The sequence below is a fragment of the Leptopilina boulardi genome, unplaced genomic scaffold (genome assembly GCF_019393585.1).
Source record: "Leptopilina boulardi isolate dan_hultmark-lab unplaced genomic scaffold, ZJU_Lbou_2.1 LbouV2_114, whole genome shotgun sequence".
Classification (NCBI taxonomy): Eukaryota; Metazoa; Arthropoda; class Insecta; order Hymenoptera; family Figitidae; genus Leptopilina; species Leptopilina boulardi.
In genome coordinates, this window is record NW_026137657.1 from 1 (window position 1) to 5,321 (window position 5,321).

The following is a 5,321-nucleotide window of genomic DNA, read 5'->3' on the forward strand; positions in this document are numbered from 1 at the left end:
TACACTTTTAGGTGTATTTTGTGCAAGAAATTGCAATAAAATAGTCTGCCTAAGAAAAATTGAATTTTTTTGAAAATTTTTTTTGACGAAAATCGCTTTAATGGTCATAAAATTGGTGTTCCTCTACTCGGATCGGGCTGTCAATTTTTTTCTACACTTTTAGGTGTATTTTGTGCAAGAAATTGCAATAAAATAGTCTGCCTAAGAAAAATTGAATTTTTTTGAAAATTTTTTTTTGACGAAAATCGCTTTAATGGTCATAAAATTGGTGTTCCTCTACTCGGATCGGGCTGTCAATTTTTTTCTACACTTTTAGGTGTATTTTGTGCAAGAAATTGCAATAAAATAGTCTGCCTAAGAAAAATTGAATTTTTTTGAAAATTTTTTTTTGACGAAAATCGCTTTAATGGTCATAAAATTGGTGTTCCTCTACTCGGATCGGGCTGTCAATTTTTTTCTACACTTTTAGGTGTATTTTGTGCAAGAAATTGCAATAAAATAGTCTGCCTAAGAAAAATTGAATTTTTTTGAAAATTTTTTTTTGACGAAAATCGCTTTAATGGTCATAAAATTGGTGTTCCTCTACTCGGATCGGGCTGTCAATTTTTTTCTACACTTTTAGGTGTATTTTGTGCAAGAAATTGCAATAAAATAGTCTGCCTAAGAAAAATTGAATTTTTTTGAAAATTTTTTTTTGACGAAAATCGCTTTAATGGTCATAAAATTGGTGTTCCTCTACTCGGATCGGGCTGTCAATTTTTTTCTACACTTTTAGGTGTATTTTGTGCAAGAAATTGCAATAAAATAGTCTGCCTAAGAAAAATTGAATTTTTTTGAAAATTTTTTTTTGACGAAAATCGCTTTAATGGTCATAAAATTGGTGTTCCTCTACTCGGATCGGGCTGTCAATTTTTTTCTACACTTTTAGGTGTATTTTGTGCAAGAAATTGCAATAAAATAGTCTGCCTAAGAAAAATTGAATTTTTTTGAAAATTTTTTTTTGACGAAAATCGCTTTAATGGTCATAAAATTGGTGTTCCTCTACTCGGATCGGGCTGTCAATTTTTTTCTACACTTTTAGGTGTATTTTGTGCAAGAAATTGCAATAAAATAGTCTGCCTAAGAAAAATTGAATTTTTTTGAAAATTTTTTTTTGACGAAAATCGCTTTAATGGTCATAAAATTGGTGTTCCTCTACTCGGATCGGGCTGTCAATTTTTTTCTACACTTTTAGGTGTATTTTGTGCAAGAAATTGCAATAAAATAGTCTGCCTAAGAAAAATTGAATTTTTTTGAAAATTTTTTTTTGACGAAAATCGCTTTAATGGTCATAAAATTGGTGTTCCTCTACTCGGATCGGGCTGTCAATTTTTTTCTACACTTTTAGGTGTATTTTGTGCAAGAAATTGCAATAAAATAGTCTGCCTAAGAAAAATTGAATTTTTTTGAAAATTTTTTTTTGACGAAAATCGCTTTAATGGTCATAAAATTGGTGTTCCTCTACTCGGATCGGGCTGTCAATTTTTTTCTACACTTTTAGGTGTATTTTGTGCAAGAAATTGCAATAAAATAGTCTGCCTAAGAAAAATTGAATTTTTTTGAAAATTTTTTTTTGACGAAAATCGCTTTAATGGTCATAAAATTGGTGTTCCTCTACTCGGATCGGGCTGTCAATTTTTTTCTACACTTTTAGGTGTATTTTGTGCAAGAAATTGCAATAAAATAGTCTGCCTAAGAAAAATTGAATTTTTTTGAAAATTTTTTTTTGACGAAAATCGCTTTAATGGTCATAAAATTGGTGTTCCTCTACTCGGATCGGGCTGTCAATTTTTTTCTACACTTTTAGGTGTATTTTGTGCAAGAAATTGCAATAAAATAGTCTGCCTAAGAAAAATTGAATTTTTTTGAAAATTTTTTTTTGACGAAAATCGCTTTAATGGTCATAAAATTGGTGTTCCTCTACTCGGATCGGGCTGTCAATTTTTTTCTACACTTTTAGGTGTATTTTGTGCAAGAAATTGCAATAAAATAGTCTGCCTAAGAAAAATTGAATTTTTTTGAAAATTTTTTTTTGACGAAAATCGCTTTAATGGTCATAAAATTGGTGTTCCTCTACTCGGATCGGGCTGTCAATTTTTTTCTACACTTTTAGGTGTATTTTGTGCAAGAAATTGCAATAAAATAGTCTGCCTAAGAAAAATTGAATTTTTTTGAAAATTTTTTTTTGACGAAAATCGCTTTAATGGTCATAAAATTGGTGTTCCTCTACTCGGATCGGGCTGTCAATTTTTTTCTACACTTTTAGGTGTATTTTGTGCAAGAAATTGCAATAAAATAGTCTGCCTAAGAAAAATTGAATTTTTTTGAAAATTTTTTTTTGACGAAAATCGCTTTAATGGTCATAAAATTGGTGTTCCTCTACTCGGATCGGGCTGTCAATTTTTTTCTACACTTTTAGGTGTATTTTGTGCAAGAAATTGCAATAAAATAGTCTGCCTAAGAAAAATTGAATTTTTTTGAAAATTTTTTTTTGACGAAAATCGCTTTAATGGTCATAAAATTGGTGTTCCTCTACTCGGATCGGGCTGTCAATTTTTTTCTACACTTTTAGGTGTATTTTGTGCAAGAAATTGCAATAAAATAGTCTGCCTAAGAAAAATTGAATTTTTTTGAAAATTTTTTTTTGACGAAAATCGCTTTAATGGTCATAAAATTGGTGTTCCTCTACTCGGATCGGGCTGTCAATTTTTTTCTACACTTTTAGGTGTATTTTGTGCAAGAAATTGCAATAAAATAGTCTGCCTAAGAAAAATTGAATTTTTTTGAAAATTTTTTTTTGACGAAAATCGCTTTAATGGTCATAAAATTGGTGTTCCTCTACTCGGATCGGGCTGTCAATTTTTTTCTACACTTTTAGGTGTATTTTGTGCAAGAAATTGCAATAAAATAGTCTGCCTAAGAAAAATTGAATTTTTTTGAAAATTTTTTTTTGACGAAAATCGCTTTAATGGTCATAAAATTGGTGTTCCTCTACTCGGATCGGGCTGTCAATTTTTTTCTACACTTTTAGGTGTATTTTGTGCAAGAAATTGCAATAAAATAGTCTGCCTAAGAAAAATTGAATTTTTTTGAAAATTTTTTTTTGACGAAAATCGCTTTAATGGTCATAAAATTGGTGTTCCTCTACTCGGATCGGGCTGTCAATTTTTTTCTACACTTTTAGGTGTATTTTGTGCAAGAAATTGCAATAAAATAGTCTGCCTAAGAAAAATTGAATTTTTTTGAAAATTTTTTTTTGACGAAAATCGCTTTAATGGTCATAAAATTGGTGTTCCTCTACTCGGATCGGGCTGTCAATTTTTTTCTACACTTTTAGGTGTATTTTGTGCAAGAAATTGCAATAAAATAGTCTGCCTAAGAAAAATTGAATTTTTTTGAAAATTTTTTTTTGACGAAAATCGCTTTAATGGTCATAAAATTGGTGTTCCTCTACTCGGATCGGGCTGTCAATTTTTTTCTACACTTTTAGGTGTATTTTGTGCAAGAAATTGCAATAAAATAGTCTGCCTAAGAAAAATTGAATTTTTTTGAAAATTTTTTTTTGACGAAAATCGCTTTAATGGTCATAAAATTGGTGTTCCTCTACTCGGATCGGGCTGTCAATTTTTTTCTACACTTTTAGGTGTATTTTGTGCAAGAAATTGCAATAAAATAGTCTGCCTAAGAAAAATTGAATTTTTTTGAAAATTTTTTTTTGACGAAAATCGCTTTAATGGTCATAAAATTGGTGTTCCTCTACTCGGATCGGGCTGTCAATTTTTTTCTACACTTTTAGGTGTATTTTGTGCAAGAAATTGCAATAAAATAGTCTGCCTAAGAAAAATTGAATTTTTTTGAAAATTTTTTTTTGACGAAAATCGCTTTAATGGTCATAAAATTGGTGTTCCTCTACTCGGATCGGGCTGTCAATTTTTTTCTACACTTTTAGGTGTATTTTGTGCAAGAAATTGCAATAAAATAGTCTGCCTAAGAAAAATTGAATTTTTTTGAAAATTTTTTTTTGACGAAAATCGCTTTAATGGTCATAAAATTGGTGTTCCTCTACTCGGATCGGGCTGTCAATTTTTTTCTACACTTTTAGGTGTATTTTGTGCAAGAAATTGCAATAAAATAGTCTGCCTAAGAAAAATTGAATTTTTTTGAAAATTTTTTTTTGACGAAAATCGCTTTAATGGTCATAAAATTGGTGTTCCTCTACTCGGATCGGGCTGTCAATTTTTTTCTACACTTTTAGGTGTATTTTGTGCAAGAAATTGCAATAAAATAGTCTGCCTAAGAAAAATTGAATTTTTTTGAAAATTTTTTTTTGACGAAAATCGCTTTAATGGTCATAAAATTGGTGTTCCTCTACTCGGATCGGGCTGTCAATTTTTTTCTACACTTTTAGGTGTATTTTGTGCAAGAAATTGCAATAAAATAGTCTGCCTAAGAAAAATTGAATTTTTTTGAAAATTTTTTTTTGACGAAAATCGCTTTAATGGTCATAAAATTGGTGTTCCTCTACTCGGATCGGGCTGTCAATTTTTTTCTACACTTTTAGGTGTATTTTGTGCAAGAAATTGCAATAAAATAGTCTGCCTAAGAAAAATTGAATTTTTTTGAAAATTTTTTTTTGACGAAAATCGCTTTAATGGTCATAAAATTGGTGTTCCTCTACTCGGATCGGGCTGTCAATTTTTTTCTACACTTTTAGGTGTATTTTGTGCAAGAAATTGCAATAAAATAGTCTGCCTAAGAAAAATTGAATTTTTTTGAAAATTTTTTTTTGACGAAAATCGCTTTAATGGTCATAAAATTGGTGTTCCTCTACTCGGATCGGGCTGTCAATTTTTTTCTACACTTTTAGGTGTATTTTGTGCAAGAAATTGCAATAAAATAGTCTGCCTAAGAAAAATTGAATTTTTTTGAAAATTTTTTTTTGACGAAAATCGCTTTAATGGTCATAAAATTGGTGTTCCTCTACTCGGATCGGGCTGTCAATTTTTTTCTACACTTTTAGGTGTATTTTGTGCAAGAAATTGCAATAAAATAGTCTGCCTAAGAAAAATTGAATTTTTTTGAAAATTTTTTTTTGACGAAAATCGCTTTAATGGTCATAAAATTGGTGTTCCTCTACTCGGATCGGGCTGTCAATTTTTTTCTACACTTTTAGGTGTATTTTGTGCAAGAAATTGCAATAAAATAGTCTGCCTAAAAAAATTGAATTTTTTTGAAAATTTTTTTTTGACGAAAATCGCTTTAATGGTCATAAAATTGGTGTT